A 14,921-nucleotide genomic window follows, 5' to 3' on the forward strand; every position below is an offset into this window, starting at 1 on the left:
CAAGTTATTCATCAAAAACATGGATATGAAGGTTTGTTGAACATAAAGATTGAAATTCTACCACATAGAAAGAATAGTTAAAATTATAGGGGTGAGTGAAATCACCATGCCTAAAGTCAGAGAAAAGGTCAGAAGGAGTTTCCATGGAGAATACCCACAGGGGTAGGAAGAGAAAGATAGGAGGTTAAGGAGAAAAAGCTTTGTATGGGAGTTAGAAGAAGAATCCAGAGACTGAAATATTATTGAAGCCAAAGGAATATAGAATTTAAAGGAAGGGGGTGATTAACAATGCTGAATGTTTCAGAGATACAGATGAAAATGTGTTCTAAGAAGCATTAGATTTGGCAATTAGGAAGTGATCGGAAACCTTCAAATAAGGTATTTCAGTAGACAGGATGGTGCAGAAGCTAGACGGTGGGGGAGAAGTGAGAAAGTAGAGGCAGCAATTGTAGACTACTCTTTAGTGAAGTTTGGTGATAAAGGGAAGGTAAGAAATGAGATAGCTCATGAATTTATCAGGATTAAGGGATGAGTGATCTTAAAATTGGAGAATCCTCTGTATGATTGTAAGCATAAGGAATGGAGTTTGGTACAAATTGGGATATATATATACATATTTATATATTTATATAGTAAAATTGGTAGCATGGAACATGAGGATAACTACTAAAGCAAGACCCTGAAAAATCAAGAGGAAGTGAAATCAGTTAACCATGTATATGTTAGCTCTGACAAGAAGGCAGGTGGGAGCTTCTTTCTTAGAGGCAGAAAAAAGTATAGTTTCGGATATAGGAAAGAGTTAAAATTGAAAGGAGAGAAAGGAGCAAACAGATATTATTCCTCTTTGATCAATCTAAATTTCTATTACCCATTTCTTTATTCCTTGTACTTCTGTGTCTTGAAGTCCATCTTCAGGAAATCTGTAGTATTTATTTTCTTGTGTATGTCTCTATGGTCCTTCTTTCCCCACTCTGTAGATGTTTTATGTAGCAACTCCACATTGTCTTTTTCCTTCAGTTTACCCCAGATTTTTTGCTGCACTTTCATTTTACTCTTTTCCTTTACTCCTTTCTCTACCCCTCCTAACATCCATTTTTATTCCTCCCTTCAACATAAACCTATCATCCACACATATTAGTCCCTGAATCTCTCTTTTTCATACAGACCTTTCCTGACTTGTGAAGACTATAGCTAGTGATTACTACATATTTCAAGAGGTTGAACTGTGATAAAAAGTGATAGCCAGAGAAGGGATAGCATAGTGGGGAAAAAAAAACTTGAACATGCTTACAGGATAAGGGAAAAGAATCAGTAGAAAAGGGAAGTGAGGTGTTAATACAAAACAAAGTAAATTATTTTATTCTACAGCAAATAAAAGGAAATGGAATCCAGAGCACAGGTAGAAGAATTTTTCTTAGGCATAATGAGGATTCTTTTCCACCAAGGCAGGAGGGAAGGAGTCAGTGATGAATCAAACATATATCTGTTTGTAGGAGGAGGGGACAGGAAGTGTAAGAATTCTAACCTGATGACTTCTATTTTTTGGAGTATTAGAGAAGTCAGGTACTGAGAGTGAAGATAGAAATGATGAAGGAGAAGATAAGGAGAGGCTCATGGAGGTTCCAGTAAGCTATTGTGAGAAATGGAGAAGAGAGCAGTCTAGGAAAACATCACATTATCATGACATGGAGGGTCAACGAGAGCTTAAAAGCCATAAATATGTAGAAGCATAAATTCACAAAGGTGTGAGATCTTGTCTTGGCAATATTTAGCAGTCTACATGTAGTAAAAGATGGCCTGAATAAGGCCTATGTGTAGGAAAAGAGTTTAATTAATTCACGTGAAATTGAGATAGGGATGAATTCCAATGTCCCAAGAGAGTATGCTGTGCTTGAAAAACTATAGGAGTTTGTTATGGCTGAAAGCATAGTAACTGAGGCTGAAAAAGTTAATCAGGGACCTAAGAGTTGATGTTCTCACATTCCTTTGGCAATGGAGATCCATTGAAGGGTTTTGAGCATGAGAATGATTTGATCACATTTGTGTTTTGAAAACCTCTCTAGGGAATATCTGCGGAGGATGGATTGGGAAGAGATATTGGAGGCATAGGCGCCATTTAAGGAGTTTTTTCAATAATATAGATGAGAGGACCTACCCAAGGTGGGCACAGAGTGGAGGAAATGGATTAGGGAGAACTACAGAGACATTTGGTTGAGGATAGATTTGAGAAAACTTGGTGACTAAATGGGATTTTAGTTTATTTGAATCGTTGTATTTCTTCCTAAAGATCCTTCTTCATTACTCCACTCTGTAGCTGATAGCTATAAGCGATCCTTCCTCTGACTGAGGCCAAGAGAAAAAAAAAAGCTTAGGACTAAATGCATCTGAAGCTTATAGTGTATTCTTGAAACTTGAGCAGTCTAATGAAAAAAGCATGGACTTTGGAGTCAGACAGTCCTGGGCTCTAAACCTAGCTCTGCCACTTAATATCTGCATGATTTTGCATAGTTAGCTTCACTGAGCCTTAGTTTCTTACTGTATAAAATGAGGATCATACCTATTTTCCAAAGTTGTAATATTTAAAATGAAATACTGAAAAAATGTATAGAAGGTAGGTGGTTTGAATACTTCCTGGTACATAGTAAGTGTTCAATAAATGGTGGCTAGTTCTGTTTTCATTGTTTCTGATATTATTAGTATCTTTGTTATTGCTTCAATATTCATGTAGTCCTTTTGCCAGGTTCTGCTGTCCCCTCCAGGGCTAGTTTCATATGTCACAAGCTACTCCTGCCTTCTTTACACTGAAGTCATACATACATTATACATACATACATTCATACATTATAGATAGGTGACTCCTCAAATATATCTAAATAAGCCATTGTGCTTTAAGTACCCTACGTGCTTCAGGTCACATGGTTTGCAGGACCCTCCCCTCTTCTTGTCCACCAATGAGTCAGCTGGTACCTGGTTCACACCAATAGCAGAGGCTGTCCCTGAAATCAGATTGTATTTGGCTGGCAGATAAAACCATACCATATAAAGATGGCTTCTCAAATCATGTGTTTAATTGTTGCTGCCATATTGTATATACAAATAAATATCATATCATTCTATATGTCATATATGAATATGTTATATTCATATTGTCCCAGTCATGTCTCACATCAACTACCTGAAAAAGTATGAATTGGAAGAAGCCCCTCGAGTCTCATCACTTAAGGGGCTCCTCCAAAAGCAAAATCACAGCAGCCAAGACCCCTCTAATTGCATCATGGGCAGCTGTCCCTGAAATGATATCTGCCAAACTGGATGGCTGTCCACAGAGACTGCCCTACAAATAACCTTTGGTATGGGGTTGTGCCTCTAGTTACATCCTGTGAATGGCAGAAATCCTGCCACACAGTGGCTTTCCTTGGGTTATAGGTGTATAGACAGAATCAAAATAGCTTACTGTTTTATTCTAAATAAATCCAATATGGTTCCTTTAACAAAGTAACATGTTTAGGGTTCTTTCCTCAGAAATCTACTAGGTTGTTGCTCCAAGGGATCACTTTTCCAGAACTAGGGTTCAACTTTAAGTGATAACCTGAGTTAGGTGTACAAAATCGCTTGTGCATGAAAAGAGATCCAAACTATCAGGGATTTTCCAAAATTTCCCTTCAGCATCAGCCCTAAGGCCCTAAATTATTAAGACCTCTGATAAGACCTTATTAGGTGCTTTTGACAGTGTTTTCAATCAGGTATTCTAGAATATTCTGCTGCCGAAGCTATAACTAGGCTCAATGGCATTCTCCATGTTTATGTTTTCCTGACTGTAGTGTGGAACCACTTTACCCAGAATGTAGCAAAATGGGGTTGTGAGAGGAAGAGAGAAAAGTGGTCTATCAAATACTTGTCCTAACTTCATCTCACCCTCAAATATTCACAAGGCTGCTCTCCACATGGTGGAGACCTTTAACAAGTGTGAAGAGTCTGCTTAGCTATGATAGAAGGAGCAAGGAGTTTGTAGCGACAAATTAGGAATACATTTCCGGTAAAAGCAGGTAGACCTTCTGTTAGCCTACGGATTTCAAGGACATTTAGGACAAGAGCACCCAGTCACCTCACTATTTGAAGAGCAGCTGACTGAATGTTTATGGAGTTTAAGATTAATGTAAACTGTATTTAATTAATTAATTAATTAATTTAAACACATTTTTGTAAACAACAGCTCAAAAAACAATCCACGGGCTTCCCTGGTGGCGCAGTGGTTGAGAGTCCGCCTGCTGATGCAGGGGACACGGGTTCGTGTCCCGGTCCAGGAAGATCCCACATGCTGCGGAGCGGCTGGGCCCGTGAGCCATGGCCACTGAGCCTGCGTGTCCGGAGCCTGTGCTCCACAACGGGAGAGGCCACAACAGTGACAGGCCCACGTACTGCAAAAAAAAAAAAAAAAAAAACAATCCACAAGGCTAATTTCAGGGGCAGGGACAGGTAAGCTACAGCAAGGAATATCTCCACTCTAGTCCTACAAAGGTTCATGCCACTTGCCCCCGGCTCCCAGTGTTTCATTGCCCTTGAGGCACATCTGGCCCAGACTATCACTGCCTAACACTTTTCCAGTAGAGTTATTTAACTTCATCTCCTGCTAGTGTACAGTGCAAAGCACCTGTGCATGATAATGAATTTTAAGCATTTATGCACAGTAGTAAACACAACCTCGTGGTTGTGTTTCACTGTAAAATGGGCCCTTCTGGCTTTTCTGGTATATGTGTTTGTGTGTGTGCATGTTTACACGCATGTATGTAAACAGTAAGTAACAAGCAAAAACACAGCAGTGTGCTATAGGAACTAGAGCAATGAGTGCTGAGTGTGACTCTCTATCCTCATTCCAGGCTGAATCATGTGCCCCTCCTGTGTACCGAGGTTAAATAACCACTAACATCTATGATATTACATAGCACTTCCACTCTAGAATTGTCAAAAATTTACCAGCATTTTCTGAATGCATTGGCTTGAGTAGCTGGACCCCAGAAATACAACTATCTAAACACCGATTTACTTCTAATGGCAGACATAAAATTGGTTGCTCTCACGGTGAACTAGATGGAATCAACTGAAACAGAAGGTGGTATGAGGGTATCCACGGGAGTTTGAGTATATAATTCAAACATAACTTTTGTCCCAATTCTAGGAGGTCATGTAGACCATCGTTCAAGAAATATTAAAATATAACTGGAACCCTACATAAACCAAAGGGTGTGACACTGTAATTGAAATGGTGAAGTCTGCTTTCATCTTTAGTCTTTTCAGTACAGTAAGTCACTGTATGTCTACCTGAAAATCCAGATTGGAGAATAACTGGGTGCCCCAGGGCTTGTCTAGAAAGTCAGATGAGGGAGTGCCATTTTCAGTCCTGCAACATCATTGTTCAATTTCTAGTGTATGGGTAAAGTATCCCCAGCATGGAATGTTGAAAGGCAGGCAGATGAACCTCTTCCCCAGCTTTTTATTGGTCTATCCCTGGCACTTCTAAAGAAGAGTGCTGGAAGAAATAGCTGAAATGAAAGACACTGAACAAAGAGCCACAGGTTACAGTTGGGCTAAAGCCCTTGAGTCAGCACTAGCTGGCAACAGAGAAATTGAGAGATTGCAAACATAAGCAACTTAATGTGGCCCTCTACTTTACTCTGGGGTAAGGTTTCTGTGAAATGGATTCTCACCAAAAAGGGAGAGACAAAGAAGCAAACAATTATAATACAGTATGTAAAATGCTGTAAAGGAGATAAACACAAGATTCTATGGGATTATAGTGACACCTAACACAGGCTTAGAGGATAAAGGTACCAGGGAGGGCTGCCTGTAAGATATGACATCTGAAATGAGCTTTGAGGGATGAACAGGATTTTACTGGATGAAGAAGTTGTGGCACGTATTCCACATAGAACGAAAACAGCCTGTTCAGAGGAGTGAAAGCATTAAACAGAAGCATGGGCAAACCGGAAGTAGCCCTGCCTGGCTGCACTATAGGGTTTGAAGGGGTAGGGAAGAGATGGCAAGATAGGGCAGAGGATGGAATGGCAAGATGAGAGGCTGGAGCAGGAAGCAGATCATGCATGGCCTTCTGTGGCACTATACTGTAAGCTCCAAATACGTTATGACTTTAATAATTAAGCTTTATGAAAGAAGAGACCATATATGTTTCATTTATGAATTCATCCCCAATGTCTCCAACATAGTACATAGTACATAGCACAGAATAGATTGTCCAAAAGAAACATGAAAGAGTCCTATGCTAAAGCATTTACACATCATCCTGAAGGCTAAGAACAGCCATTAAATGTTTTCAAGCAGAGAAGTAACATGGTTAGATTTAGATTTTAGATAGAGTCTGGTTGCTGGGTGGAGAATAAATGGGAGGAATCAACACAGGATGCGAGCAGAGTGTCTATAAGGTCGCTGCAGTAATCCAAGTGAGAGGAGATGGTAGCCAGGAATGAGGAATGTGGAAAATTGTGTAAGTTCAAGAGATATTTAGGAAATAGAATGAACAGGAAGAGGTAATTGAATGAAAAAGAAGATAGAAGGAAGAATGTGTCAGAGATGATACCACCAGTTTGATGACTTGAACAAGGTGGTGCTGTTTAATGAGATGGGGAATACTGGGAAATGATTAAGTCTGGGAGGCAAAGAAGGGGTTTTGACGTGGGATGAAAATGTGAGGAGAGTCGATGGCAAGGAGAGTAAGGAAAATATTAGTTCCCTTTTGGAAACTTTGAGTTTAAGGTGTCTGATGGATATTCAATTGGCTATATATCAAGTAGCCAGTTGTGTGTATGTATGTTATGTGTGTATGTATGTGTATATATATATATGTGTGTGTATATATATATGTGTGTGTGTATATATATATATATATATATATATGAAGCTTAGAAGAAAACTCTGGAAATATACACTTGCGAATCTGCATGCAGATGATAGTTGAAAGTATATATTCCTTTTGATTGACTTCTTTAATGTCTCCTCTCATGCCCGTGGCTCAGTGAGGTCTGCCTAAAAAGTTAAGCCACCATTGCCTGAATTCCTAATCAGTATTTAATCTTTTTCCTTATGTCCCCAAACCCAGTCCAGGCCCTGGTGGCACCCTCTGATAAATCCTTCAGGAAGCTGAGCAAAATTCTCTGCATCCCACACAGTTATTGCGGCATCTAATGATTCCCACAGCTCTCAACTTCTAATAGAACAAGAGTGCCCTCCAGTGTTCCACACGATGCATTCAGGGGCAAAGAGAAGAGAGCTGGGAACCTTTGCTTTCAACCAGCATCATTGCCCTGTTGCTCTTAATTCAGGGGAAATTTCACCAGCAACGTGCAACCCCAGGTTAGGAAGGACTCTAGAGACCCGATTCTGACAGAACATGAAAAGGGTCTGGCAATAATTTTTTTTCAGTAGCCCCACCAGTTAGGAGACAGCTTATAGTGCCATTGGTTGACTAAAAAGAATAGGCCCTTTATTCTGAGTTCTCAGAGAGTCTCAGGGGAAACTACTAGATGGATCAGTCAGAATAGTATTATTTTTTCAGAAATAATAAGCCTCAGGATGGGAGGGGAGGGGCAAGATAGGGATAGGGGATTAAGAGGTACAAACTACTATATATAAAATAAATAAACTACAAGGATGTACTGTACAACACAGGGAACATAGCAACATTTTAAAATAACTTTAAATGGAGTACAATTTATAAAAATTCTGAATCACTATATTGTATAAGGTATACAATATAATATAGTATTGTAAATCAACTGTACCTCAATTAAAAATTAAAAAACTAATAAGCCTCAGGGCATGAATACAAATGTGTACACAAAACTAGAGAAATAGAGGAACCCATGCCAGAGGACTCCTGGACACACTAATCTCTGAATATGTACCAAAGTAGAGCTAACCACTTTGCCCATATGTACCATCTCCACCATTGGAAACTCCTACTAACTAGGGTCCCAGGGTAAGAGTAGAAGGTTCACCTTTTACTCTTACCTGCCAAGGGCAGTGGGAAGGGCATTTCATAACATAGAACTCTGGGTGGTATGCTCTGGCCTTTACACTGGTGACAAGATCCAAGGTTATCCTAGTTTAAATGGAAACTCTTTTAAATATCCCATGTTGGGAGGGATAGAGATAATTGAATTAACATGCTCATAAGATAACATGCAAAAAAACCCAGTACTGTCAGCGTGTTATTGCTCATAACCCATTCCCTGGTCTATTGCCTTTACAGATAGATATCCAAGTGCCTCGGATCTTAAGAAAACCTTTGTTTTTCATCTTACTTTGCACTTCTGCCTAAGTTCTCTAGCTCTGCCCACTATGGCCCTACACCGTCTGTCACTTCCTTGCCTGAGATTCCAGACAAGTCTGCCACTTACCAGAAGGCACTTTCAGAATTGAAGGCAAAACTACACGTGAATATGATTAATCTGGGATCTGGGGCCCACTATTATGTCAAGCACTTGAATAGTTTCTCTAAGCCCAAGGCCAAGTCCTTCCAATAACATACAGATAACTTATAGGAGAAGTACGTCAGACCCCTGTACTAGTCTTATACAAAATGGAGAGTTCTGCCTCTTCCAGGCATTACCTCAGCCTCATGGCAATAAGCTTCTGACCACACCTATTGATTCAGGACCTGTCAGATCATCTTGGCAAAGCATAGCTTCTTTTAAAAATCGTTTTTTTGAGATATAGTTTACATACGATAAAATTCACCCATTTTGAGTATACTCTATAAAGAGTTCTGACAAGTTTATATACCCCCTGGAAGTAACAACTACCATAGCCAAAATATAAAAGATTTTCATTACCCCCAGAAGTTCCCTTGTGCCGATCTCAGTCAACTAGCACCCCAATCCAAGCCGCAGGCAACCATGAATATGCTTTCATCATCTAGAATAGATTTATCATTTCTGGAGTTTCATATAACAGAAGTATATACTATGTACTCTTTTGTGTCTATCTTCTTTCACATAATATTTTTGAGATTCATCCATGTTACTGCATACAGAAGTAGCTTATTACTTTGAATTGCTAAGTAGGATTCCATTTTATGGATATATCACAATTTTTTCAGTTCAGCTGTTGATGGAAATTTAGGTTGTTTCCAATTTTGACCATTTTCAACAAAGCTGTTATGAACATTCACATACAACTCATTGTGAAGACATATGTTTTATTTTCTCTTGGGTAAATACCTAAGAATTGAATTGCTGGGTCAAAGAGTAAATGTGTATTATTTTATCAGAATTTGGCAAGCTCTTTTCCAAAGTGGTTGTGCCATTTTACAAAACCACCACAATGCAGGAGAGTTCCAGTTGCTCCACATTCTTGTCAATACCTGGAGTTTTCAGGCTTTTTAAATTTTACTCATTTTAGTCATACAGAGTGAAGTAAGTCAGAACGAGAAAAACAAATATCATATATTAACGCATATATGTGGAATCTAGAAAAATGGTATAGGTGATCTTATTTGCTAAGCAGAAATAGAGACACAGACGTGGAGAACAAATGTATGGATACCAAGGGGGAAAGGGGTGGGAAGGGAGGAATTGGGAGATTGGGGTTGACACACATATATGCTATTGATACTATGTACAAAATAGATAACAAATGAGAACATACTGTATAGCATAGGGAACTCTACTTAATGCACTGTGGTGCCCTCAATGGGAGGGTAATCCAAAAAGGAGGGGATATATGTATATGTGTGGCTGATTCATTTTGCTGTGCAGTAGAAGCTAACACAACATTGTAAAGCAACTATACTCCAATTAAAAAAAAAAAAGACCAAAAAAATTTTACTCATTTTAAAGGGTTTATATTTGTATACCATGGTGGCTTTAACTTACATTTCCCTAGTGACTAAAGACGTTGAGTATCTTTTCATATGCTTTTTGGCCATTGCTATATATTCGTTTGCAAAAACTGATAAACCATTAGCCAGACTAATCAAGAAAAAAAGGGAGAAGACTAAATCAATAGAATTAGAAATGAAAAAGGAGAAGTAACAACTGACACCGCAGAAATATAAAGGATCATGAGAGATTACTACAAGCAACTCTATGCCAATAAAATGGACAACCTGGAAGAAATGGACAAATTCTTAGAAATGCACTACCTGCTGAGACTGAACCAGGGAGAAACAGAAAATATGAACAGACCAATCACAAGCACTGAAATTGAAACTGTGATTAAAAATCTTCCAACAAACAAAAGCCCAGGACCAGATGGCTTCACAGGTGAATTCTATCAAACATTTACAGAAGAGCTGACACCTATCCTTCTCAAACTCCTCCAATATACAGCAGAGGGAGGAACACTCCCAAACTCATTCTACAATCCCACAGTCACCCTGATACCAAAACCAGACAAAGATGTCACAAAGAAAGAAAACTACAGGCCAATATCACTGATGAACATAGTAAAAATCCTCAACAAAATACTACCAAACAGAATCCAACAGCACATTAAAAGAATCATACACCATGATCAAGTGGGGTTTATCCCAGGAATGCAAGGATTCTTCAATATACGCAAATCAATCAATGTGATACATCATATTAACAAATTGAAGGACAAAAACCACATGATCATCTCAATAGATGCAGAGAAAGCTTTTGACAAAATTCAACACCCATTTATGATAAAAACCCTGCAGAAAGTAGGCATAGAGGGAACTTTCCTCAACATAATAAAGGCCATATATGACAAACCCACAGCCAACATCATCCTCAATGGTGAAAAACTGAAAACATTTCCACTAAGATCAGGAACAAGACAAGGTTGCCCACTCTAACCACTCTTATTCAACATAGATTTGGAAGTTTTAGCCACAGCAATCAGAGAAGAAAAACAAATAAAAGGAATCCAAATCAGAAAAGAAGAAGTAAAGTTGTCACTGTTTGCAGATGACATGCTACTATACATAGAGAATCCTAAAGATGTTACCAGAAAACTACTAGAGCTAATCACTGAATTTGGTAAAGTAGCAGGACACAAAATTAATGCACAGAAATCTCTGGCATTCCTATACGTTAATGATGAAAAAATCTGAAAGTGAAATTAACAAAACACTCCCATTTACCATTGCAACAAAAAGAATAAAATATCTAGGAATAAACCTACCTAAGGAGACAAAAGACCTGTACGCAGAAAATTATAAGACACTGATGAAAGAAATTAAAGATGATACAAATAGATGGAGAGATATACCATGTTCTTGGATTGGAAGAATCAACATTGTGAAAATGACTATACTCTCCAAAGCAATCTACAGATTCAATGCAATCCCCATCAAACTACCACTGGCATTTTTCACAAAACTAGAACAAAAAATTTCACAAATTGTATGGAAACACAAAAGAACCCGAATAGCCAAAGCAATCTTGAGAACGAAAAACGGAGCTGGAGGATTCAGGCTCCCTGACTTCACACTATACTACAAAGCTACAGTAATCAAGACAGTATGGTACTGGCACAAAAACAGAAATACAGGTCAATGGAACAGGATAGAAAGCCCAGAGATAAACCCACGCACATATGGTCACCTTATCTTTGATAAAGGAGGAAAGAATATACAGTGGAGAAAAGACAGCCTCTTCAATAAGTGGTGCTGGGAAAACTGGATAGGTACATGTAAAAGCATGAAATTAGAACACTCCCTAACACCATACACAAAAATAAACTCAAAATGGATTAAAGACCTAAATGTAAGGCCAGACACTAGCAAACTCTTAGAGGAAAACATAGGCAGAACACTCTATGACATACATCACAGCAAGATCCTTTTTGACCCACCTCCTAGAGAAATGGAAATAAAAACATAAATAAACAAATGGGACCTAATGAAAATTAAAAGCTTTTCCACAGCAAAGGAAATCATAAACAAGACCAAAAGACAACCCTCAGAATGGGAGAAGATATTTGCAAATGAAGCAACTGACAAAGGATTAATCTCCAAAATTTACAAGCAGCTCATGCAGCTGAATATCAAAAAAACAAACAACCCAATCCAAAAATGGGCAAAAGACCTAAATAGACATTTCTCCAAAGAGCATATACAGATTGCCAACAGACACATGAAAGAATGCTCAACATCATTAATCATTAGAGAAATGCAAATCAAATCTACAATGAGACATCATCTCACACTGGTCAGAATGGCCATCATCAAAAGATCTACAAACAATAAATGCTGGCGAGAGTGTGGAGAAAAGGGAACCCTCTTGCACTGTTGGTGGGAATGTAAATTGATACAGCCACTATGGAGAACACTATGGAGTTCCTTAAAAAACTAAAAGTAGAACTACCATACGACCCAGCAATCCCACTACTCGGCATATGCCCTGAGAAAACCATAATTCAAAAAGAATCATGTACCAAAATGTTCATTGCAGCTCTATTTACAATAGCCAGGGAATGGAAGCAACCTAAGTGTCCATCAACAGATGAATGGATAAAGAAGATGTGCCACATATATACAATGGAATATTACTCAGCCATAAAAAGAAATGAAATTGAGTTATTTGTAGTGAGGTGGATAGACCAAAGTCTGTCATACAGAGTGTAGTAAGTCAGAAAGAGAAAACAAATACCGTATGCTAACACATATATATGGAATCTAAGAAAAAAAAAAGGTCCTTTGTGACCACCTAGAGGGGTGGGATGGGGAGGGGGGGAGGGAGGGAGATGCAAGAGGGAAGAGATATGGGAACATATGTATATGTATAACTGATTGACTTTTTTTTAAAGCAGAAACTAACAAACCATTGTAAAGCAATTATACTCCAATAAAGATGTAAAAAAATAAATTAAAAAGGTCATGAAGAACCTAGGGTTACGATGGGAATAAAGACACAGATCTACTAGAAAATGGACTTGAGGATATGGGGAGGGGGAAGGGTAAGCTGTGACCAAGTGAGAGAGAGGCATGGACATATATACATTACCAAACGTAAAATAGATAGCTAGTGGGAAGCAGCCGCATAGCACAGGGAGATCAGCTCGGTACTTTGTGACCACCTAGAGGGATGGAATAGGGAGGGTGGGAGGGAGGGAGACGCAAGAGGAAAGAGATATGGGAACATATGTATATGTATAACTGATTCACTTTGTTATAAAGCACAAACTAACACACCATTGTAAAGCAATTATACTCCAATAAAGATGTTAAAAAAAAAAGAAGACGTACAGATAGCCAAAAAGCACATGAAAAGATGCTCAACATCACTAATTATCAGAGAAATGCAAATCAAAACTACAATGAGGTATCATCTCACACCAGTCAGAATGGCCATCATCAAAAAGTGTACAAACAATAAATTCTGGAGAGGGTGCCGGCAAAAGAGAACCCTCCTACACTGTTGGTGGGAATGTAAATTGATACAGCCACTATGGAGAATAGTACGGAGGTTCCTTAAAAAACTAAAAGTAGAACTACCATACAACCCAGCAATCCCACTACTGGGCATATACCCTGAGAAAACCATAATTCAAAAAGAGTCATGTACCAAAATGTTCATTGCAGCTCTATTTACAATAGCCAGGACTTGGAAGCAACCTAAATGTCCATCAACAGATGAATGGATAAAGAAGATGTGGCACATATATACAATGGAATATTACTCAGCCATAAAAAGAAATGAAATTGAGTTATTTGTACTGAGGTGGATGGACGTAGAGTCTGTCATACAGAGTGAAGTAAGTTAGAAAGAGAAAAACAAATACTGTGTGCTAAATCTAAAAAAAAAAATGTGGCCATCAAGAACCTAGGCGCAAGACAGGAATAAAGACACAGACCTACTAGAGAATGGACTTGAGGATATGGGGAGGGGGAAGGGTAAGCTGGGACAAAGTGAGAGAGTGGCATGGACATATATACACTACCAAACGTAAAATAGATAGCTACTGGGAAGCAGCCGCATAGCACAGGGAGATCAGCTCGGTGCTTTCTGACCACCTAGAGGTTGGGATAGGGAGGATGGGAGGGAGATGCAAGAGGGAGGGAATATGGGGATATATGTATATGTATAGCTGATTCACTTTGTTTTAAATCAGAAACTAACACACCATTGTAAAGCAATTACACTCCAATAAAGGTGTTAAAAAAAACAATATATTAAAAATTGTATGTGGCTAAAGCAGTGTTTGGAGGGAAAGTTATATGTCTAAATGATTTTCTACCTTTATTTAGGTATGATTGACAAATTTAAAATTCTATATATCTAAGGTATACAACATGGTGTTTTGATATAAGTATACCTTGCATAATATTTACCAAAATCAAGCTAATTAACATATCCATTGCCTGACATAGTTATCATCGTGTGTGAGATGAAAACACTTAAAATCTACTCTCTCTGCAAATTACAAGTATACAAAACATTATTATTAACTGTAGATACCATACTGTACATTGCATCTCTAGAACTTATTCATCTTATAATTGAAAGTTTATACCCTTTGACCAACATCTCCCCATTTCCCCCATCCCACAGGCCCTGGCAACCATTGTTCTATTGTTTCTCTAGGTTCCACTTTTTTTTTTAGATTCCACATATAAGTGAGAGATCATGCAATATTTGCCTTTCTATGTCGGGCTTATTTCTCTTAGCATAATGTCCTCCAAGTTTTTCCACATTGTCACAGAAGGCAGGATTTCCTTCTTTTTATGGCTGAATATTTCATTATATATATATTATATCCATATATGTATATATATATATATATATATATATATATATATATATCTCACAATTCCTTTATCCATCCATTTGGGATTTTTTTTTATTTTAATTTAATTTTATTTTTTGGTCACGCCGTGCGGCATGTGGGATCTTAGTTCCCCGACCAGGGATCAAACCTGCTCCCCCTTCACTGGAATC

The sequence above is a fragment of the Monodon monoceros genome, unplaced genomic scaffold (genome assembly GCF_005190385.1).
Source record: "Monodon monoceros isolate NGI ecotype Baffin Bay Population unplaced genomic scaffold, NGI_Narwhal_1 Super_Scaffold_22, whole genome shotgun sequence".
NCBI classification, from domain to species: Eukaryota; Metazoa; Chordata; class Mammalia; order Artiodactyla; family Monodontidae; genus Monodon; species Monodon monoceros.